This window comes from Leptidea sinapis, chromosome 22, assembly GCF_905404315.1.
Source record: "Leptidea sinapis chromosome 22, ilLepSina1.1, whole genome shotgun sequence".
In the NCBI taxonomy this organism is placed as follows: Eukaryota; Metazoa; Arthropoda; class Insecta; order Lepidoptera; family Pieridae; genus Leptidea; species Leptidea sinapis.
The window spans coordinates 6,495,952-6,521,540 of NC_066286.1; the positions used below are offsets into that span (position 1 = coordinate 6,495,952).

Consider the following 25,589-nt stretch of genomic DNA (forward strand, 5'->3'; position numbering starts at 1 on the left):
TAGTAAGTAAACCTTCTCCGTCAAAGAAGCATTAATATATTTCTTAAATTTGTTCTCAGTGAGTCCAAGAGCACTGAAATAGATGGTCCTCCGAGATAGAGAAATACTTAGGATATCGGTACTTACGAAGGAGTTCAAGTAGTGTTACAGAAGTTAAGTAGTTAATTGTTTTAAACAGGATACTTTGGTACAAATGAATATTTTATTTTACTCTAGCAGAAGGTAAGCAGATTTATAAAATCTATTAATATTTACAATTTGGAATTAGCGCAATAAAATGACTGAAGTGTTATCGAGTGATTTTGAAATATTACTTAAATAATGAGTAATTTGTAGATAAATTTTGTCGATTGTTCATATTTTGTTTGTTGAAATATTTCATTTGTGTCACGAACATTATTACACCTGGATCAACAGTTTTATTGTTTGAATTATATCACGTGAAATAATATTTGTGTATGTGTGTGTGTGTCCGTTGATTGTTTTACTCGTGGCGTCATTAATAAACATGTTTCATTTAAAACTTCAAGGTTTTAAATCGAATGAAATATCAAGATTAAATTTTATGAGCTATTTTTGATAGTAATCTGTACGATAATACGCTGTACAAAAACTTAAATAAAGTTGAAAATAATCTACACCGGCGCCTGAAGGTTGATCCAACTGAGCAAAACTGTAACCGACAAATAGGTGCATTCAAGTGTCCAATAAATATGTTTTTAAAAACCGTTTATTATAATTGACATCAGAGCCATCCCTACTAATAATATTACTTACTATATATTACTACAATAGTTATACCTAAAAAATAAACCCCCTTATTCATAATAGTCTGCTAACTTAAAGCATTGCTAATTCTCACTCTGTCTTCTTCTATTGACCTAAGTCAGAATGAGAAAAAAACACTCCTTAGCGGCTGTTTAAAGTTAGCGGACCATTATGAATAAGGGGGATAAAATATTTACAACTATGATAAACTACTACTTGACAACAACATTATGTGTAACTTATCAACAAAGTTGTTATCTTTGTGAGCTAACTCACATAGCAGAAATGTAAGTTTGTTGGTTACGCTTTCACGCCTAAACCATTCAACCGGTTTTGATGAAATTTAGTACATAGCTAGACAAGAGATTGGGAAAGTACATAGGCTAACTATCGCGAATAAAAGGCTTCGCGGGGTTGAAATAAGGGTGGATGTTTGTATAAAAGTTCGTCATTATCGAAGATAGCACGATGAAAATTTATATTCAGGCACTCGATAAAAAATAAATAAATATTCGTTCTAACTTTTTTAAAATTAACACTTGCGTGGGGATGAAAGTTCTATAGTTTGTAGATTATAAAAATGTATTAACTACAGCAGTTTCTATGTGTATTATTTGCAAAGTGAGTATATTAAAAAATAAACGATGCTATATAGCAGGTAAAAGCTAGTATTTTTTTTAATAAATGACTAGGTGGTGACTGTTGCGTTTCGCTTCACCTAAACAAATGTATATACTTACTTCCGCCCGAACCTCTTAAGTGACAGTACATATACGGTATTTTATTTTGTTTGTTTTTCGAGAAAGTTGCAAATTAAGTATAATCTATTTAAATAACTAGCTATCTTCTTTAATATTCAGTTTGAAATTAGAAATAAGTTTTAATTGCCACCGATCAGTGAAAAACCACTCACCAGTTACTCATAACTATAAAGACGACATTCACCGGAACGTTCTTCTATGACGAGCTTTGAAAAGTGTGGCACTAAACAGAAACACTTCAAAATATAGCACAAAACGTAGAATAACATTAAAGAACTGCACAAACTGGAACTCAATACCGATATCCACAAACAACCAAGGTAAACTAAACCAAGTTTTTTCGTTGCAAATCAAATACTTTGTGCGACCACATAAACTTTGAACTCAAGTTACTTAGGTATATTGAAAAATATCGAAATTAATCAGATCTCCTGTAAATCGAAATGTACAGCATACTATGTCAGACTCTGACAAAGCACGAAGACTATTCTATCTAGCGCGTGACTTAGCCAAGACAGAAGAATTCAAGTACTGTTGGGTAAGTAACGGTAAAATATTTTTGAGGAAAACCGACCAATCGCAACACAGGAAATCAAAAACGAATTTCAGTTAATCAGTCTCAGAAGCAAAAAGTGACTAGATTCGATTTTGTTGATTACAAATAATTTTCCATTATTTCTGTATAAGTTGTGCATATACTCATATTCACTGTATTTCTCTCAAGGTAAAAAACTCTTAGTAAAAACACCAAGTAATATAAACATAGAGCAGAAACTGGGTAACAATATACTTAGGGGCATAATATATAATTTCAAACCCTTACCGATAGGATTTCAAAAGTCATGTTTAATCAAATATAAAATTCAATGTCGCAAATAATATAACTCTAGCTAAAGACCTGGATCAAATATCTGCCGGGGACGCATATGAATGTCGTCCTGAAACATGTAAAGAATTGCTAATATCGCCGAATGATACCTCAAACCTTAAAATCCTTACACAGAACATAAGAAGTACCTCTCCTAATTTTTCAGAATTACTAGTATTACTAACAAGTATTGATGTGAACTTTGATATTTACATATTAACAGAGTCCTGGAATTCTAAAACAATTTATTTTCCCTCTTTGGTAGGATATAATACCTACTATACTGAGAACAATTCCAATCAAAACGATGGGATCGTTGTTTATGTTAAGCAAGGCTTAAATTATGTAGTAAAAGAACACATACTAAGTGATGCAACTTGCATATTAATTGAGGTCAATACAGATACAGTAGTTACTGGCCTCTACAATTCTCCTTCTTTTAAAAACACAAGCAATTTTGTGAATTCACTTGACAATTTACTTGATACTTATAAAACGCACAAAACTATTGCTATATTGGGAGATATAAACATTGATGTAAGAAATGACATTGATTGTAATTCTGCTGATTATCTAAACTTATTGGCAAGTCACGGGCTCATGGCTGGTCACAACTATCCTACCAGAGGTAAAAATTGTTTAGACCACGCTATGATAAAAGCGAAATTACCATCCACGACCCTTGTTATAACACCATCGATTACAGACCACTCAGCGGTCATTATTAAGATTAGTTTAAATTCTAAAAATACGCAAAATGCCAAGATAGCAAAAAACAAAATAAGATATGATTTGATCGCTTAAGAAATTGAGAAAATAGACTTTAAGCCTATCATCAACTCAAATGATCCCAATTGGTGTTCTAAAGAAATATTTGATACTTTAACTAAAACAATCTCAAAATATACAACCACAACATTAATTCCCAAGAAGTATCACTGTATCAAGCCTTGGATCACTCCTGGTCTCATACGTTGTATCAAAACGAATAAACGTCTAAAAAAGAACCTGACAATCAAATTCTCAGTATTACTTACAAGCGATACAAAAACCACTGTAACGATTTATTAAAAAGATTAAAAATAACATATGAACAAAATGAATTAAAAAAACACGCTAAAAATCCTAAAAACACATGGACACTAATAAGAAAATTCACACACACAACTAACAAAAAAGAATTACAACAGGATCTCCTGGGGATTGACATTAAGCCTGAAAACGCAGTTGAGAAAGTTAATAACTATTTTGCTGGTATTGGCAAGGCCTTGCAGACAAAATTCCTCACGTTCAATGTCCCGTAGATTTAAATTGTTCTAATAAAAAACCAATGACGCCATCAAACTCTATGGTGATGTTGAAAACAACAGAAAAAGAAATAGAAAACTTAATAACGAACCTTAAAAATGACTCAGCTGTTGGATGGGACAATATATCACCAAAAATAATAAAATTGACATCCTTGTTCCACTTTTAACACACATCTTTAATTTATGTATTGAAACGAGTACTTTTCCACAGTTCTCTCCATAATTCTACCCATATATAAATCAGGAGAAAAATCATGTGCCAATAGCTATCGCCCTATTTCAATTTTATCGACTATTTCCAAATTATTTGAAAAAATTATGAGTAAAAGACTTATGTCCTTTCTAGATAAAGAAAATATCTTATCTAAGCATCAGTATGGCTTTAGGGCAGAAAGATCAATAGGGGATGCAGTATCGGATCTATCAGAATTTGTGGCAGCCCGTCTTGATGCTAAAGAAAAATGCGTGGGCGTTTTTATTGACCTTGCGAAAGCCTTTGACACCGTTTCTACACCACTTCTTTTAGACAAAATGGAGGCAATTGGAATAAGAGGAAAGGTGCATTCACTTTTTAAGGATTACCTTACAAACAGAAAGCAAAGTGTAAAAATAGGTGATTATGTAAGCTCTTTTCATCCAGTAACTCACGGTGTACCTCAGGGCAGTGTGCTCGGTCCTGCTTTGTTTCTGATTTATGTGAACGACCTTTGTCATCTTAATCCAATTAACTGCAAAACATTTATGTATGCCGATGATACGGCCTTAATTTTTCATGCCGATTCTTGGGCAGATGTCAAAACCAAGGTTGAAATAGGACTTCGAAAAACTTTTCAATGGCTTCAACAGAATTTGTTAACTCTAAACATTCTTAAAACAAAATATATCACCTTTGGCATTACTACAAGACAAATTCCCTCAGACGAAAATTTTTCCGTACAAGTTCATAATTGTAAGAAAGTCTTGACTCAAAATAAAGGATGCTCTTGTGTTTACCTAAATAAAACGAAAATAATTAAATACCTCGGAGTTCTAATAGATGAGACTCTATCATGGAAACCGCAAATTGATCTACTGTCAGAAAGGACTAGAAAACTTATTTTCGTATTTAAAACCTTACGTCAGATTGCTGATTTCACTCTTTTGAGAAATGTTTACTTTGCATTAGCACAATCGTTATTAACTTATTGTATTAAATCGTGGGGTGGCGCTCGAAAATCATATCTTTTGAAGCTTGAACGGGCCCAACGTGCTCTATTAAAGGTTATTATTTGCAAACCCTTTCGGTATCCTACTTGTGAACTATACACTAAATGCGATGTCTTGTCTGTAAGACAATTGTTTATAAGGGACACTATAATGGCACAGCACTCAAAACTTATATTTGTTCCAGAAGCAGTAACAATATATAGTTTATAGCTATACGTTAGACTATTATTTATCCAGCCTTACTTACCTTACCGATATACGCACAACATACAGAAAAAAAAAACTTTAAATTTCATTGTTTATTTTATACCCTTTATCTTATAAAATTATAGTATGCATAATAATAGCTTATATTTCACATCTACAATAAATTAATATTTCTATTTATCTATATGTATACATGTACCCTTATATATTTATCTTTAAAATTTATTATCTTTAATACTTTATTATACATTATTACTTTAAAAGTTCAAAATAAACCCAATCAATAATACCTTACTATATTATTATATGAAAATAGCCCAAGTCAACAGTCTTTGTAGTCAACCCAAATGTTTTTAAGAATACCCTCAATTTTATTACTGACCGCTCAAGTACTAACCAGTAATATGTATGATAGACAAATGTTATTTATTTTCTCGTAGAACTGTTAAAAAAATTTTTTTCCCATAAGTTAAATTCTTATATACGCTTTTATGTATTGAAGTAACTGTAAAAAACAATGTATCAGGAAGTAACTAGTATTAAAATACAGGCCCGGCCTAGTTTAATGCTAGTGACAACTAAAATAATATAAAATATTTTAACTAACTATTAGAAACACTACTTATCCTCACCTACGGGATTAGTGGTGCGATTATTTTCAAAAGCATTGTGAATATTTGAAAATTATTTTGATTTATTTGGTGTTGTTTGTCCAGAAAAATGTCGTGTATATTCCATTACTTGTATTGTTATTATAGTATAATAATATTAAGTAGAATTAAGTGAACCAAGTAATAATGTATGAAGAATTTATAATAAAGATTTCGATATAAGTAAAATAAAATAAGTGATATAAAATCTATACAAATATTTATACAAACTACACACAGTGGGAAAAATGTACCTATTACAAATAAACATAAAGAAACTATTTCCAACGTTATAAATACTTTACTACTTCCTTGTTGTAAGTCTACGTTGAGTTGAGATGCTCTGAGAGTCCTTCACGACTTCAAACTAAGCTTCATGTGGGTAGATCCTTGTGGAGATCACATATGCTACTCTTACTCGTATAACTAACTTAAACTGGTGCTGGTATTGTATGTTACATTACATAAATGTATGTTTTTTTATTTATGTGACTCTGGTATTTATTTATTGCACCAACAAAGTATACTACTTATACATACAAAATATTATTGACAAAAATAGAAGCCGAGTGCTACTAAATTAGTTCGTACCTAAAAAAGAAAAGAAATAATGTTTAAATCACAATTACGTCATAAGTTAAAAGTTGACTCACATTTAAATTGAATTAGTTTAAATGAAGTTACAACACATACATATTTTTTTTATGAAAATAAGGGACGAGACGAGCAGGACGTACAGCTGATGGTAATGGATACGCCCTGCCCATTACAATGCAGTGCCACTCGGGATTCTTGAAAAACCCCAAAAATTCTGATTGGCATTACAACTGCGCTCGTCACCTTGAGACATAAGATGTTAAGTCTCATTTGCCCAGTAATTTCACTAGCTACAGCGCCCTTCAGACCGAAACACATTACTGCTTCACGGCAGAAATAGGCGCCGTTGTGGTACCCATAATCTAGCCGGCATCCTGTGCAAAGGAGCTGGAACTGGTAATTATTATTTTACAGTTGTTAGGGTTGAACACTTACGAACATTAGATAATATAGGATAGAATAAATAAAATTAATATAAGTAATTAAAAAAGGTTAATTACAGCAAATTACAATTCAACTTAACTCAATAAAATTATATTGAATTCAAATTTTACATTATTTCAATTCAATTCAATTTACTCAATAGAATTATATTAACAGTTATAAAAAGAAATTAATGGAAAGCCCTTTTAGTTATATATATCAATGGCTGTTGTGTGGAAGAGGGTATCAACTATTGGTGATATTACTTTGTTAGCATTGGATGAGCATCCGTAACCTCACTTCTAGATAAGTATTCTCCATTATAAATAGCTCCTTTAAATCTACCTGTTTTGTTGTCATGTAATATAATTCGATATAATGTTTCACTCGATGATGTAAATCAGATATCAAAAAGTTGGTAATTATTATAAACAGGATGCGGGTTTCCTCGTTCATGTCCCTCACCCTATATCATCCACCCTTCAACAAGAGATCGTCAAGTGCTCTCTAATGCGTGTGTCTCTCCTCAACTCTGCAATCCTGATAACAATACAAACAATACAACCCCGTAAAGATAATAAATAATTACACAGTAATTGATAACTTGAGGGCAATGGAGAGGGCTATGCTTGGAGTTTCCCCGCGAGATAGAATCAGAAATGAGGAGATCCATAGCCCAAATGATTGCGATACTGAAGTGGTAGTGGGCAGGGCACATAGTTCGACGGACTGATGGCCGTTGGAGCAGTAAAGTCTTCGAATGGCGACCACGTACTGGAAGACGCAGTGTTGGTAGGCCCCCCACAAGATGGACCGACGATCTGGTCAAGATCGCCGGAATACGTTGGATGAGGGTAGCATGACCGATCGTCGTGGAAATCTTTGGGGGAGGCCTTTGTCCAGCAGTGGACCTCTTCCGGCTGAAGATGATGAATTGATAACTTTACCTTATGTGCACCCGTGAACGCCACTATTGCTACGTGGTTAATCCGACCCTGTGCCTATCCATGGGAAGAGGAACATAGGTACATTAGACCACTCCATATTTCAAAATGTTAATTCTCGACTTTAATAAATTGCCTTCCTGAATTTTGGAATGTTTGTCTACAATGTATATGATTCGTGTATATGTGCATATATTATATCTTTAAACGAACAATTCTTGTTTACATATAATCTGAATCTCGGTACGGCTCCAACGATTTTAATGAAATTTAGAATTTAGTATACAGGTAGTTTCGGGGGCGAGAAATCGATCTAGCTAGGTTTCAATTTTAAAAAATGTAGTTTTATTGAGAGTGTTTTAATGAGAAACAGCTACAACATTAGAATACAAAGGTAAATTTCGCCACTATATACAAGACTATAATTATAGCTCAGATGGGACATTAGGTGATCCGGAAAGCAGAAGACCCCGGTTCGAATCCAGATGTCCTATTAGTTTTTTTTTTGTTTTAATTTACATTACATTAATAAAAATCCGAGCAAGCCTAGGTCGACCAGATATTATATTAGTAACACAACACTGTCTACACTCGTGTAAATTAGCTTTATGAATTAAACGCTCTTTTTAAAGTATATCACGCTCACTAAACAAAGCACCGGTGACTGACGTAAACAGGGAGACGAACAGACAGACACGACTGTTTATATTTAGGTCTCGTATCCGTGTGCGGAGTAACGCAACATCCTGTCATTAACAGGTCAAATTTAGATCACTTGTACTTCAGCAGGTGATCAACTTATCACTAACTCAAGCCTGTCTTACTCAGTTGTCTTGAAAAGTCTGTCACAACTCACATTAGTAGCAATAAAAAGTCCTCCTCCAGCAGCCTCTTGATTGAATATTGCGGTTTCGATTTTTCCGTTTCCTATTCTCTGCATATATATAGTCGAGATTGCTAATTGCGAGGTTGTATAGTCATACATATACTTAGGATCACTGGTCGCTAATACTGGTGGCTCGGAAGACGAAATTAGAAGGCGAATGGCTATTACCAGATCTGCAATGCAGAAGTTGACGAGGATATGGCGGGACAGGAATATCACCAAAGCTACTAAAGTTCAGTTAGTAAGATCTCTAGTGTTTCCCATACTACTATATGGTGCCGAAACATGGACAGTCAAAGAACGAGAGAGACAAAGGATTGACGCATTAGAAATTTGGTGTTGGGGACGAATGCTACGAGTATCTTGGACACAACGCCGCACAAACGTCTCGATACTCAAGAGCTCAAGGTGAAAGAAAGGCTTTCATCTATAGTCAGAGCCCGTATCGTCAGATACTTCGGACATATCACGCGACGTGGAGAGCATGCCATAGAGAGACTTGTTGTTCAGGGAAGGGTCAACGGCAGTAGGTCAAGAGGACGCTCCCCTATGCGCTGGACAGACCAGATCAAAGCCCTAACCAATACTCCCCTCAACACATGTGCCAGAGAAGCAACAGCCAGGGATAACTGGCGTAGAATCGTTCGTCGTTCGTCGTGACCACGACTGCTCTGTCAAGAGTAATCCGACGAAGAAGAATTCTCTGCAATACTTTTCTTACTTTTCTGCTAAAGCATTCCTAAAAAAACTTAAGGCCGCTATCCCAAGAAATCGCCAAAATAGCGCTTAATTGAAACCATTTTTAACAGTTTATATGAAGCTTATATTTGTACAAAACATAATTATATGTCTTTAGAAGAAAATTCATGTCCCATACGGAAATTATTGCCTTAGACCTGAGTAGAATGGAATTTAGCGGGCTTCTTCTTATTTTGATAAAATTTCGATATAATCAAATTAGAATAGTATAAAATTTATAATTAAAATAGCCTGACGGCGGTCGCACAGTTCTAAATTTCTAGTAACATTTACCACATAACAGTGTTTTAGCAATTCCATGGAATTTCATAAAACATTTGTAAAATTTCTGGGATCTTGTTGTAAAAGCATAATATACCTACATTTCCCCACAAAAGACTTACCAAAACGACCTACCCGTGTAGTAGGCATAGTTAATGTTTGTTCCTGGTGTTAACATCATGATTATGACAGTTACTAGAAGATTCACTCACAATAAGATACAAAATTATGGATATACTAGCTGACCCAGCAATCGTTTTTATTGCCATATAAAGTAATAAAATAAATTCAATAATTAAAATTTTTGGGGTACAAAAAATAGATGACGAACCGATTCGCAGACCTACCAAATGATATATTATAGTTTATCATACATAGATACATATAAATGTACATAAAATTTATCATACTTCAATAATCATTAAATTCGATTGCAACTCTAATGCGTATCTGTGGATGTAATAGAATAATATTAAAATCGCGATAGAAAAATAGGTGTTCATCGTAGAGGGTTGAAAGTTTATGGTTGAATGATTTATCATAAAAAAATAAAAAATAAAGTATTTACTTTATCTAAAACTCAAAAAAAAAATTAGGGATTGGACTACCCTTAACATTTAGGGGGATGAAAAATAGATGTTTTTCGATTCTCAGACCTACCCAATATGCACACATAATTTCATGAGAATCGATCAAGCCGTTTCGGCGGAGTTTAACTACAAACACCGCGACACGAGAGTTTTATATAGTCCATATATTCGTTGGATCTAAGATCATCTAACTAAATTATTATTTAATCTGTTATCGCCAGCTTATAAATATCGCCATAATTGTGGAGCACGAAGAGAGAAAAGTAAAAACAGTCATAAAAAGATTAAGTAAATATAACGACTTTAATAAGATAAACCCGGAGCGAGAACGCCACGTAAAACAATACGCCATTAAATGTTATCGCACAGTAAGAGAGTGCACATTACAATGTCAGCTGATAACCTCTGATGTAATCTGTGGCGAGAGAAGAAAGGCCAAGGATACGGCTGTTGCTTGCAAGCTATTGACATTATCCATATATATATTTAGATAATCTGCGACGTTACTATAGAAATATAAATAAGAAGGTAATACATATACATTTTTTCGCACATTACATGTTGCATCGACAAAACGGACTAATCACCCGCTTTGCTGATAATTGTTTTAAAATCATAATAAAAAAAACTACGTTTAAAAAAACCGGCTTCAAAAACTGAAAAGTATCAAATAACTAAAAATTTAATTAAATACACCTCTTATGCAAACCTTTACCTTTACCACTGGTCCAATGACCGAAAGATCATTAACTTGTAACAGCCGAACTATAATAAGTTAGAAGTATAAATCTTTCATCCATAATTTTAATGACTGTCTTACGAATATTCGATCAGGCCACGTGTCCTATCGCGAGTTTTAACATTTCATACCCAAGAAAAGTGCTCGCCGCTATAAAGAAATTTTCACTTCAAAAGTTTAATCTCGTATTCTTGTAACACAAATTGACCGGTCAGTTTGTGATGAAGTTACGTTCCGATTTAGGGAAATCGTATGATGTTGATTGTTGGGAGATGCGTATTCTGCTACATAAATTCGTGCCAAATTAAACTTCGTGCCAGCTTGTCGTTCCGACATCGTTGATGCGTGGCTTCGATTCAGTTAATGTTGTAGGGAAATGATAGTAGTCAACCATTTAGAAAATACGTGAATAGCACCGCAGGGCGCGATACTATATGCCTAACTTTAGCACCACCGCGGCACCGCAGTAAACATAAACACAGTATCCGCCAACACTAGAATATCGTCTATTTACGGCAAAGCACGGTGGTCCCGACTCGGATGTTTGTGCAACCATTTATCGGGCATCGGGAATTCATAACATGAGCTCTTTTATGTCGTACCTCTCTCTGCGAGCTTTGAGTGACTAAGTGAAAAGCATTAAGGGAATGTATTATGTCTAAATTTATTATATTTGAATTCTTTTTGATACAGTTAATCACTCCAACGCACCACCAATCACCGCTTCGGTACACTTATTTAGAAATGACATAATGAATATAGCTACATATTATATTGTAGTATGTCATTTCTTTAAAAAAATCATAATGTAGTCCCCAGTATCTTACGGACCCTGCTAATCTGTATATTATTCATTCCTACTTTCTACGTAAAGTTTCGAGTTCGGATTTTTTTTCACATATAACATTTTAGAAAAGGTACTCGCGACAAAATTAAATAGTGACCTTAATGTCATTTTCCTACAGTCATAATAAACAATTAGGTCGAAATTAGCTTGAGATTACATTTCCTATTGTAACTATTATCATTTTATTAGACACTGACAGTTCACCAATTGTCATACAATCTTTTTCGTGCAAATATAAACCCAACTGTATTTATGATTTTATAAGAATTATGAGCAAGTCATGAACTAGTGAATCAATCTTGTCTGAAACAATACAAAATTAAAAAAATATGAATCCATGTAAATTGTCCGACGGCGTTATCTAGTTACATAATATTCTGTCAAGAAACATCTTGTTAAACCTGTTCTTAAAGAAACAAAATAAAAAAAATCTTTTACAGATGTAAGTATTTAAAAATGTTAAAATGCGATTATTATCTTGTATGATGATAAGAAACCTTTGATGTGCGAGTTCCATTCACGTTTTACCGGGTTATTCTTTCGTGCACACTTAAAAGAGGGCTCACGGTTGAGGCACATAGCTGATCCTTTTCTTGGGCTGAACTATTTAGGAAATGCATTTCAACTGTAATGTGTCACATGGAATCTGCGTAAATAGCTCGGTAGGAATATACCACTTAAACTTACATTAATTAAGGGGTTCCTAACGATAATATTATATTTGTATTGAAACCTAAAAGTATAAGGCCTTACTTGATATTTCTGACAACGCTAAAATGATGCTAATAATACAAATGCAGATGATACAACACAACTATTTCATAAGAAAATGCCTAATATACCTGAGCATATCCTGAGTGAAACGCAAAAGCACAGTCTAATAGGCCTTGACTAGATCTCAACTAGGTATAAACAATGTTTAAATTCTCTTTGGTATATACTACAGAGTGTAGAGAACATTGCGTCGTGTCCCTGTGATGTTTTTGTGTGTTAATTAAACGCTTCCTTTTATGGAATCACAATCAAATTTGTGATACGATTTAACCTTAAATTTACAAACCCGATTGGATGTTCGTGACATATAAAATACTGATTCGAAGGCCACGTCGAATTTTCACGGGAGATAGAACTTGATAGGCGGATAGATGATACCGGCGTAAGGGTATCTCGACCTTATGAATGAGTCTTTAAGGAGGAATATGGTATAACTTCCTGAAAACATAAACAACAAGTTTGCATGTTTATTCTTTCGTGTTTATTGTAAGACATCATTCGAGAATAATCCTTAGCTGTTTTATTAATAAACGCAATGTTAAGTTACTCCAAGTTTTAAATTACTTCTCACTGTCATGTAATTCTGTAGTGACAAAGCTAAGATAAAGACAAAAAGTTCTAAGCTTGGAATAACTTTACTTTTATTAATAACACAGTAGCAGTATGTGTAGAGGCGTAATTGATTCATTTAAAAGCTGTTAAGTCAATAGTGGTAAGTGAATATTCACTACGATACAACAAGTCTATATTGACTGATGCGAAGTTAGAAAAAGTATTTGCGAAATTATACTGGTGTTTCCCAAACCTGTAGTCCTGAAATGTGCCTGAATTTGATGTTATTTTGCAGTATCGATCATTGTTCCTACCAGTTTACAAATAAGTCGAGCAAAACTTATCATTTATATGTACCACTTTAATTCACAAACCAGTGGATGGCTCCTTTGCACAGGATGCCGGCTAAGTTATGGGTAAGTGCCACATTAATGTGTAAGCATTATTGTGTTTCAGTGTGAAGGGCGCCGTAGCTAGTGAAATTACTGGGCAAATGAGACTTAACATATTATGTCTAAAGGTGACGAGCGGAGTTGTAGTGCCGCTCAGAATATTTGGGTCTTTCAAGAATCCTGAGCGGCACTACATTGTAATGGGTAGGGCGAGTCAATTACCATCAGCTGAACGTCCGGGTCCATCCCATAACAAAAATCATGTTATTTATCAATATTACACATTGTTCCTACTCGTTGACAAATAATTAAAGCAAAATTTATCTTTTATTTGTGCCAAGACATTCCATTTGTTTGATTAGAGGGGTCATCATAACCTCAAGGCGTACCGTGTGAGGGTTATAAGTGGTCTTCAATTAATCACATGAGGGTTCAAATAATGGGGAGGGCTATCAGATAACACTGTCACAGTATATATTACTATTGATTGGTTCACAATACACTCATTGGTTGGCACTGGTGGGTAAGTACAGTATGTTATCAAGTGATATTTTTTATGCAACCATGAAAATAATAAATTTTTAGCCTATAACACTCACTTTAATATATTCTTATTAATTTAATTCTTCATAAAACTGTATTTTGAAGTGAAAGTTATATTACTACTAATATTATTATGTAGGTAGTAACTTAATTAATTATTGACTTGGTAGCTAGCAGCCACACTGTGGCGGCAAGAATTGAAGATATTAGAAAGAAAGAAAAATTGTTTATTGACGTCATTATACTTTAGTGAAGTTTTTGCTTTTTTTTAAATCTGAGTTTTTAATTATATTGGTGCCTATCCACCAAATTGAGAATTGTGCGAACCAAATCCATAAAAAGGTGGTCGTGTAAAGGTACTTGATGTCAATTGTTATAAAAAAATATTGACAAAAGTGATGTACGCTTGTTTAAAGTAAATTTTTATACTGCAAATTATATAAATCTCTTGGCGTGCCTCTCCGACTAGCGAAGGTTGGCGGTCGGCTATGTAGTTTCAATTGATTGTCCTTCGCGAGGCGAAATAGTTCTGCCGCACTCGCGATGCCAGTCCACTCTCGGATGTTGCGCAGCCAAGACTTTTTTTTAATGGAATAGGAGGACAAACGAGCGTACGGGTCACCTGTTGTTAAGTGATCACCGCCGCCCACAATCTCTTGCAACACCAGAGGAATCACGGGAGCGTTGCCGGCCTTTAAGGTGTACGCGCTTTTTTTGAAGGTACCCATGTCGTATCGTCCCGGAAACACCGCACAAGGAAGCTCATTCCACAGCTTTGAAGTACGTGGAAGAAAGCTCCTTGAAAACCGCACTGTGGAGGACCGCCACACATCCAGATGGTGAGGATGATATCCTAACTTGTGGCGTGTCGTGCGAAGGTGGAATTCGGCGGCAGGAATTTTTTTTTCGACCTACGCCTCTTCTTCCGGCATATTAAACTCACAATTCCTAATTTAAGCTTATTGAAAATTAATTTCTGCTCTTTATTTTGGTGTTTTATGAAAGCATGTGTTGTCCGCACAAAAGATCGAAACAAAGATTTTGTTCAATGTTCAATTTAAAATAACATCACAGAAACATAAAAACATTATGTCATTCAAACATAAACATTAAATTAAAGTGGTAAAAGTATAGAATCGAAAGAGTTTTCGACACGTAGCACATTATAATGATTTCCTGTCGACTGCGCGGGAAGAATTAATGAAATGTGACTTATATAGGAACGGGGGAGACGACATTTTAAAAATAAATTAGGATATTTACATTCACAGTGTTGTTGGAGCACTTCAAAGCGATTCTGAAGCCGGGGTGGCCTGTGCTACATCGGTAACTAATTTTAAAATGCACATGTCAAAATAAACAAATCTACAATAGGTTATCTATTTCAATACATTATTGGAGAGTCAAGTTTGTGTCTTTGTTTAAACTTTGTTTAGTATTTAAACGTCTTCGTGACCATTTTGTAACATAATATTTTATACCTATACTAGCTGACCCAGCAAACATTGTATTGCCGATATTAAAATCGCGATACAAAGTTGATCGTAGATGGGTGAAAATTTGAAGTTGTATGTATTTTTTAATGCTAACTCATAATCAAACAATCGTGTGGACCACCCTTAACATTTAGGGGGATTAAAAATTGATGTTGTCCGATTCTCAGACCTACCCAATATGCACTCAAAATTTCATGAGAATCGGTCAAGCCGTTTCAGAGGAGTTCAAAGTTTAACACCATGACACGAGAATTTTATATATTAGATTCAATGACGTTTTATAGATATAGACAAATCACGTCATATATATAAACAAGGCCGAAATATGGAACATACCACAAATTATAACACAATAAGCTTCGACTGCTGTATCTATACATTGCCGCATAAACTCCAGTTGTTTAAAATATTATTGGTCCATAAGCAGCAATGTAAAACATTTATTCAGCATAGGTAACGTATGTTGAATTTAGAACCCGATTCTGACAGTGACAGTTAACACACGATTAAGGAGAAAAGTGTGTCACATTACACACACAGTTACATTGTCTTTAATAGCATATACAGCCAAGTCTTCAGTAGATTTTTTTTATTGATATGAATTAATGAAAATGAAATTTATTGAGATGAAATGAAATGAAACTCAACCGAACTCATTGAATCAAATCATTAAATCTGATATTGAAACAAATTAGTAGCTTCTTTTTAGAAATATTTGCATGAATCATAAAAACTATGAATTTTTTTTGTAAAAACTTCGTGGTTTTTTCATTTTAATAGACATTATTTTGACAGTTGGGAAAGAGAACACACGAGTTCGGAAAAGGTAAAGTAAAAGCAAGAGTATGTAATAGCCCACATTTTTTTGAGCAATTGTATTAAAAAATATTTTTTGCCACTCTCAATACGTACAAATTGAATTAATGTTTGAAAATATATGAAATAATTTTTTGTGAAAATAAGGTTAGTTTACCGTCAATATTTAAGACTTAGCTTTTGTGTTAGTAATTAAAGGGGGTTGCTATTTTGTGATTTTATTTTCTGTGAATCATAGTAGTAAATTTACTAATGCGTTAAGCTAATGCTATTGCCTTGAGACATGTCATAACTTATGAGTTAAAGTGACGAGTAATAAGTCATGATCTTGAGAGTTGACATGATACTGAGCACGAGAGAAACTTTAATTATGATGTTTACGTACCTACAGGAACGAGTGTGCTGCAATGCGTAGTGCAGAACAGCGTGTGATGTCATGTGATGCATTGCATAGTATTGGCATGATACAGTCAGGCTCAAGCGATGGAAGACCACCTGCGAATGTCCCTTGGCTATGAATCTGTGTACCGGTGACATAGTTGGTGAGATCTTTACATTTACTAGACAGGGATGGGACATTTGGTCAAATTCGACCGAAAGAGAACATAGCGGAACATGACACGATGTTAAGCTACATAGTATTTACGGTTTAATGGCATTTTATGAAATAAGTTTAAATGATTTTTGTATATTTTCATGTTTAAGGCGACACTAAATGCCAGTGACTTTGAGCGATATGAGTTAGCGGCTGCCGGCCGCCAGCTATGTAACAAAGCCGTTGCAAACAGTTTATATGCTTACAATCCTCGTTATTCATTTATTATCTGAATAAATGTACCTACACAAAAAAGGACAAGCTATAAGAATAACTTTTCTGGGAGTAGTACTAAACAAATGCGTCGTGCCACGCCAAAGAACTTGTATAACTGCAAAGAAAAGTAGTAGTTTAAAAAGGCCTTGCAGTGTTAACTATAACCAACAGCAAGCATTAGCAACCTACAAATAAGACTTAAGGGTATTTGTAACATGATTAAGTAGTGTTCATGGCTTTAAATGCTATATTTTCACCACAAAACTTGTCTAAAAACACCTTGTTTGCGTGTTTTCTCAGGCTAAAGCCTTCGCCTTAATGGATCCAACGGTGTACCACTGGCCCCGACTGCTTCAAAGTGGAAACTGCATTTGCTGCTTAGCCTGGCGTGATGCTTAGCGTATACGGAAGAGGCGTGGAATTCCAATTTACATACATTACACAGTTGTTCGAACTACAGCTAATGTTACAATTTTATGATAGAATTTTCAAAATATATGAAAACAATGATATTTTCTTAATTTTAAAAACAAATTTACATTGCTCTCAAAAATTTGTAGATTTTAGATTTTAAAATAACACATGTATTACGTATAGTAATGTTGTGCCTACATATAGTTTAAGTATGTACATTTAAACAATATTACTATATTTGTATAATTCTCAGTGAATAAGTTAATAAATTGTATTTAGTTGGTAAACCTCTATGAATAAATAAATAAAAAGAGACAAACTACACTTGATTACGGATTGCGACGGCTTCTGGAATACGAAGTGTTGAAATAAATAGCAAGTAAAGTTCAATCAGAGTTTCAAGCGAAAGTATATTAACACGTTAACCATTGAAATGAAAACGACTAGAACGCTTCAAAAATGTTTACTGTGATTTATGAAATATGAATGTTGCGAAAGTTCCACGTGAACCACTTGTTTAAAACTGTTGTGAGAGGAAAATCTGAGGACTAAATGACGGTTTAAATTCACGTTCATTTAAAACGATAATTATTGTGTTTCCAACTTTTACCTAATCGTATTATGTAAATATGTTATTACTTATTGTGTTTCATAATAATTTGATAATATAAAAACCTTAAAAAATATAATATGATAACAAAAATATATTATTAAAAGGAGTCCCTTTAGGCAAGGTTCCGAAGATACGCCCTGTACTTTCCCCGGGGCGTAAAAAGAATAGGGGAGTCCCAGGCCCATGGGTGTCGTAAGAGGCGAATAAGGGCTTTTTTAGAAGTGGGAGAGTCACGCTGCTGTCTTTTGACGTCGGCACAATCGGGCCAGACTCGTCCGGGCTAATTACGACACTCGCACAGAATACCGGCGTGAAATAGCGTCCTAGTGCCGCTATGTTTCGCATAGGTAAGTGTCGAGGACCGGAGGCCATTAGCGATACGTCATATTTAACGTACCCCGGATACAAAATTGAGCATATTTTTTTGCCTCATGCCGGGGTATGTGTGTACGTTAGGGAGGATATCTGCTGTCGCCGTCTCGGCAATTTTGAGGGTAGGGAACTGTCCACTCTCTGGCTCCGCGTAGATTTAGAGGACCGCGTCCGCATCTATGCGTGTGTCTACAGGTCCCATAGTGGTAACGCAGAAACCGATCATCTCATGGGCTGCGTTCAAGCGGCAATTGACGACGTGCTTGCACGGATCCCCTCAATCTCTCGATATCAATGATATGTTGGAAACCTCCAACATTCATTGCTATGCGGATGACAGCACTGGTGATGCCGTATACATGGGCCATGCAGGTCTCTCTCGGGGAATCGTTGACCAGTGCCGGGAGAAACTTGTGTCTTCTATCGAGTCCTCTCTTGAGAAGGTCGCGGAATGGGGTAAATTGAACCTTGTCCAATTTAACCCCCAGAAGACTCAAGTTTGCGCGTTTACCACTAAAAAAACCCCATTTGTCGTATCACCGCTCTTCGACAACACTTCCCTTAAAGCCTCGCCTAGTATCGGAATACTGGGTCTCGAAATCTCGAGCGATTGCCAATTTCGTAGTCATCTGGAGGGCAAAGCCAAATTGGCTTCAAAGAAACTGGGTGTCATTAATAGAGCACGGCAATACTTCAAGCCGGCCCACATACTAGCGCTTTAAAAAGCGCAGGTCCGGCCACACATGGAGTATTGCTGTCATCTCTGGTCTGGCGTACCCCAGTATCAGCTCGATCCATTTGACCGCGTGCAACGTAGAGCAGCTCGAATTGTGGGGGACTCAATGCTCTGTGAACGGCTGGATCACTTGGCGTTGCGTAGAGAAGTCGCTTCATTGTGTGTTTTCTACTGCATTCATCACGGGGAGTGTTCCGAAGAGCTGTTTAACCTGGTTCCTGCCGCCAAATTCCACCTTCGCACGACACGCCACAAGTTACGATATCATCCTCACCATCTGGATGTGTGGCGGTCCTCCACAGTGCGGTTTTCAAGGAGCTTTCTTCCACGTACTACAAAGCTGTGGAATGAGCTTCCTTGTGCGGTGTTTCCGGGACCTAAAAAAACGCGTACACCTTCCGTAAAGGCCTGCCGGCCTTTACTACGCTCCTGTGATTCCTCTGGTGTTGCGGGAGATTGTGGGCGGCGGTGATCACTTAATAACAGGTGACCCGTACGCTCGTTTGTCCTCCTATTCCATAAAAAAAAAAAAAAACTGGCAGCGTTCCCCCTTTGTATTCAAGACTAATTCTTTGCCCGAGGTAGGTAGCCTGCTGTTCGGTCTCCTGTGATGTCGACTAACCTTTTTGCTATTTACTTAAAAAGCCATATCATTTTAGGATATAAGCCGGCAAAAAGACAGAAATAGAAAAGTTACAGCTAATTAAGACTGAAGCGCTTCTATAGAAAAGCGCGTATCGTGTTGTCTGTGAACCGTTTGGAATAAAATAGGCACTATAATGTTATAACGTGGAGCTTTTCATAATACATAAGTTAAAACCGCATTCATATCATTATAGCCGTTTCTAACAACAACATACATAAAGGCACAAATAAACACATCCTGCCAATGCAGGGTGTATCAATTACCATCAGCTGAACGTCCTGCTCGTCACGTCCCTTTTTGTCACAAAAAAAAAACATTGTTAAATATTACAATTATTGGTGTATAAATAAATTCAATAACCTCGAATTCAAAAGCTTCGACATTATCGAGGCAATCGGCCACACCTTCAATTACGAACTAGCAAACAGGCCGACATTTATTATTCAATAACTGATAAATGAGATATTGTATAAAACTCATTGAATTTTTTTTTCAACTGTATTAAGCTCGATTCCACCGAAGTGATGCAGAATGAGGTACCTTGCGCTCAAACTCCTAAAAGGCTGGCAGTACTCTAGTGATTCCTTTGATGGTGCAGGGAGTACACATTATATACTCTCTCTCCAACTTCTCTAGCAATAAAAAACAAATTTTCCTGGATATTATTTATTTCTTAGGATATCAATTCATAACTGCCATTTTAATTTTGGCTGAATGAAAGAAATAATTATTCTTCTTTAAGAAATTTCAGATGTTTACTACTCTACGCCCTACTACTCTTTCTATTCTTAATCCTCTACTCTATTTGATTTAGAATTTCTAACTAAAACAGTAATAATAAGTTAAATAATTAAAGTATGATTATATTTGTTCGATTATAATAATATCCTGAACTATTAAAATAATCTCACTTCATACAGCATCCTGTAACTGTGTGTACTGTAACATCATCATGTTTATTACCATAGTGCACGATTATCATACCACCTTATAAGTATATTATAAGGTGGTATGATACTAACTACTAATTACCACACGATATAAGTGAAAACTTCATCGAAGCGAGTCGATAGCATGATGGCTCAGTCTCATTCAATCTCCACAAAATAAATCAGAGGTTTTCACTTCAATAATATGGCTATAGATAGATATTTTTCGGGACGTCAAAATAATTTGCATTCTTTATAAAATTATCAGCATTAATGAAAGAATTACGCGAACTTTCGTTTGATAATATAATGGATGCATTTACAGGCATACTTAAATGATGTCTTTTCTTTGTGAATAAAATTTAAAAGAGGGCAGATGAGAAGACATACCTGCTGGCACTGCGAAAAGAGGGTGTAAATACTACGTAATAAGAGGTGGAACTGCCAAAGTAAAAATTAAAACGTGCAGTGATTTGACATAATTTTAAAATAGTCATTATAGTACGGTGATTGGCGATGAAGTATAATCCGGCTAAGTTTGAAAGCGAACAGTTGCTTAAAACGTAGTGGATTTCGACTATCTCCGTTTTTTACAAGATTATATCCGTCATCTGTCAATCTATCAATGACTGCACGTTTCATACAATCGAGTGAACCACTTTCTTCTTAGAGAGACTCGCTAGGCTGGCACCGCAAACCAAACTAATCGTATCTATATGTAATAACAGTGGAATCAGAATAGCTTTTCTGACTTATAAAGGGTATAATTTGAATTAAATGTAGGTACTAAGGAAACGTAATGTAGTTATAATTATTTTTATTTGATTGAGTGGCTCGTGACAGACTACATGGCACTGCTTGTAGCGGCGTGGTGGAGCGGGTCTTTTCCTTCCCTACAATATGCTCGATACTCGTGAACGGGCGCTACTCGTGGTGGCTGGATCATCCTGTTACCAGAATCTCTGTTCATGTTTTTTTGTTAAAGACATTTAATATATATTTTTATAATCTAATAAAGTCCACGCACAATACTTTTATTTATATATAGTATGTGTTGTTTATTTAGGTACATCACTTTATATGTATTGTAATTAATGTAAAATGGCCAAAACTATTGATATTCATGAGTGTAATTTCCTTGACCTAGACTAGATGAATAAGTGATTTTGATTTGATTTGATTTAAAAATTAAATATGAAGTCGAAAAAACGTTGGTACATGGCGGGAAACACTACGCCAACGATTCTGATATAATGAATAAGTCGATTTTAAATGATTGCTCAGACACGATTCGGATTTTTGAAACAAACATTAAGTATCTACAAATTACATTTAAACTAAAATTCCCTCACGTAGCATCTAGTGTAGACGTGTTCTATATATACCAAGATAAAATTATCACAAAGTAACTGTTAAGTAAACGTTGTTAAATTAAGTTGAACATCGATAAAATGACCGAATCAAATTAACTTTAAATTGTTTATGGAAGGTCCCTCACACGTAAACGTAGTGTTTAAATTCTCTTTGGTCCCTCACAAAACTATTAACATGTTAGCTATTACGAAATATTTCAAATAAGTTCTACAAGCTGATATTTTTAATACTTGACAGCACCTGAAGGGCCAAAATATTTTTTTTAAATTTTTTATAAGCCTTGGAGAGCTCATGAATTTAAAACAAAGTGAATACTGGACTTTACGGCCTGGATGTACATTCAACACAAAATTTGCATTATATAATATGGGTTAATATTAAAATATATATGTAATATATAATAAATATGCGTTTTATAATTATTTTCATTCGATTCAAAAAACTTAGTGTTTCAATTTAAGTAAGGATTATGTTCCGAAATTACGTTGAAAAGGGTTTTTCTTTCAACCAACAAATGTTAAATAAGGTAAATTCAATTTATTCGAAGAATTACAAAAAACATCCCGATTAGCCCTCATGTTTTCCGGGTTCGAAGCGACAAGATCCAATAATCTCGTAGAGATTCTATTTAGCTTGGTTTTTGCTCATCAATGTACCAGGCTGCCATAAATGGAAGTGGCATTCGATCGGGCGAGGACACAAAAACTGCGGAACAGGTTACTGAACGCACAATAATTATGTACCTGGTACCCACAATGATTTTATTTAACGCATTATATAATTCATCAATTTTATTGGTAGTCAACCTTTACAACGATAACCTTTAAGTATATTCACGATATATTTACTGTTAAGATTATTATGTGATAGTTAGTGCTCATTAACTGAAAGATGATAATACTATATGTTTTTAAACCAATTTTGTTGAAATTAGTCTTTTATTATTTAAGTACTCAAGTGTAAGTAAGTCTTAAAATGTTTTCAACCTTGCGATTAAAGAATTCGATTTGATGGTTTGCTGCAACAGTTATAGTAAAACCAGTAAAGGTAATGTAAACAATCACTATAATATTTTAATTTTCCATAACTAGGTCGTTGTTGAATTTTTAACACATTTACCAGACCGTCAAATCCGTTTGAGAAATATCTGGAGAACGCCGAAATTTAAAATTTTAACTCGTCAAATCTAAGTCGAATAACATTAGAGGAAATACATGTCATTTATATATAAACAAATAAAGATTATAAAAAAGTTTTTCACGAAGGACGCCATACTATGCTAATGAAACTTACCACCTTCAGTCTCTTAGTAATGAAAGCAATTGCGACGCCGCGCCGCTCAAAAATTTAGGTTTGTCAAGAATCCTGAGCCGCATGTGAACGTCTTGCTGATCTCACAGTTTTCTCGTAAAAAAGAAGTTTAAATGGCAATTGGCGGAACCGATAATTTATGGGTACAGAAGGTTTTTGATTGAAGACTACGGATAGAAAGACGAAGTACGGAACAGCCCTCACAAGGTGATAAAGATAGCGCATTCTACAACACATTTAAAAATTCAGATTTCGACAAAAAACCTGTATAATATACAATCTATACATATAATTAAGTATAAAACCTATTTCACATGCCATCTAGAACATTCTAGTTTTAAAAAATGTACAGCATTGGATTGTCTTTTGTCTTGTCATGTTGACGTCTAGCATTCCACAACCTCGCGATTTGCGAAAAAGTTCATGGCTCGAACAGCCATTTTGGGGAATCAATTACCGGCTGCATTTTTCCTTTTTTCTTCTTCTTTGAATCTTTGATACGACTAAGGGGCCTTCAAGCATAGAGCTCCCTACCATACACCTCACCCACTCCGGATATCCATGGGCGGTTATCTCACCACTTCCTATCACGGGAGCCTCTCGCGCGTTTGCCCCCTCTTACAAATAAAAAAAATGTTTTTTCATGATGGAAACTTAACACATTAACTTCTCTGTGACGTCGTCAGTATAGAAACTGTACTTTTGATAAATGATTTTTTATGTGTCTAATTAAACCTGACTCACCGGTCTGTCCCTGTCTTATCGTACGGAGATTATACGATATGTCATTTAACTGAACATTAATTGATCATTTTAGAATATTAAAATGAGTTTAAAAAAAAAGTTAGAAATACATGGATATACCGCCGGGCGCGCCGGTGAGGGTATATCTTCAAAAAAGCTTAAAGTCTTGAAGAATTAAGACAATCCGCGGTAGCACTAGTTTAGGCAAAGAATATGAAATAGTACAAGTAGACTATTACATATTCTATGCCTTGCCTATTACTGTTCATTGTACGCATACTATTTGTATATATATATATAGCTTATAGCTACAGGTGAGATCTACCGGATTGCAGCGACCAGTATTGCAGGTACCTCAACTATTCTTATTTCTTCTCTGTATATAGATCCTTATCATGACAGCTTATTATCTAATAATAAGTCTACTAGTATAATATAAAAGTAATCAATAATCATAGACAGAGCACGTAGTCAATAATGTTATTCGTCGTAGGCAACGAGGATGTAGATACTATGTAGTAAGAGGTCAGACTAAGTAAAAATTTTTTAGTTTAAGTCGAAATTTAGTTAAGTATGAAACGTGTAGTCATTTGACATAAGTTTGAAATATTAGTTATTACACTATCACGATTGGCCATGATGTTTAATCCAGCTAAGTTTGAAAGCGAGCAGTTGATTAAAACATAGTGGATTTCGGCCATCATCTATCCATCTGACAATGACTGCACGTTTCATACAATCGAGTGAATCGCTTTTTTTTAGAGATTCGCTAGGCTAGTAGAGGGCAGGTAGGAACCTCCTGTCTCCCGCCAAGTAGAATATTCTTGATTTAAAAATAGTACAACGCAGACTTTTAATTCTTTTTTCATATCAGTTTTAAAATAAGAGGATACGTTGAAAATTTACATGTACAAGCGAAAATCCGTAAGATGGCAGAAATGACATAATAACCTAACTAAAAAACAATCATTTTTTCAGTCTTAATGTTCAGTCTAAAACGGCAACTTCATACTTTAACGCTAATATTATTATTAAAGAGTCGTTAATGAGTGAATTTATAGCATATAATGATATTCCAATCTGTATCTACTACCTCAGTACCACGGTTTAGCGTTAGACTAGAGGTAAGTAGGTATTCAACATAATGACTTCCAAATTAAACGAGAATTTGATCATTATATTATTATTCATTAGCATTATAATATCCGGAAACGGTTATAAATTTCATTTTATTATTGAAATAATAAATT

At 34.8% G+C, this 25,589-nt stretch overlaps 1 protein-coding gene across 1 annotated transcript in view; it reads right to left on the reverse strand.

The window, feature by feature from the left end:
• LOC126970822 (growth arrest-specific protein 2-like) overlaps positions 1-25,589 on the reverse strand; it is a 127,743-nt gene that overhangs the window by 101,801 nt on the left and 353 nt on the right. The gene's annotated exons all lie outside the window — the stretch shown is intronic.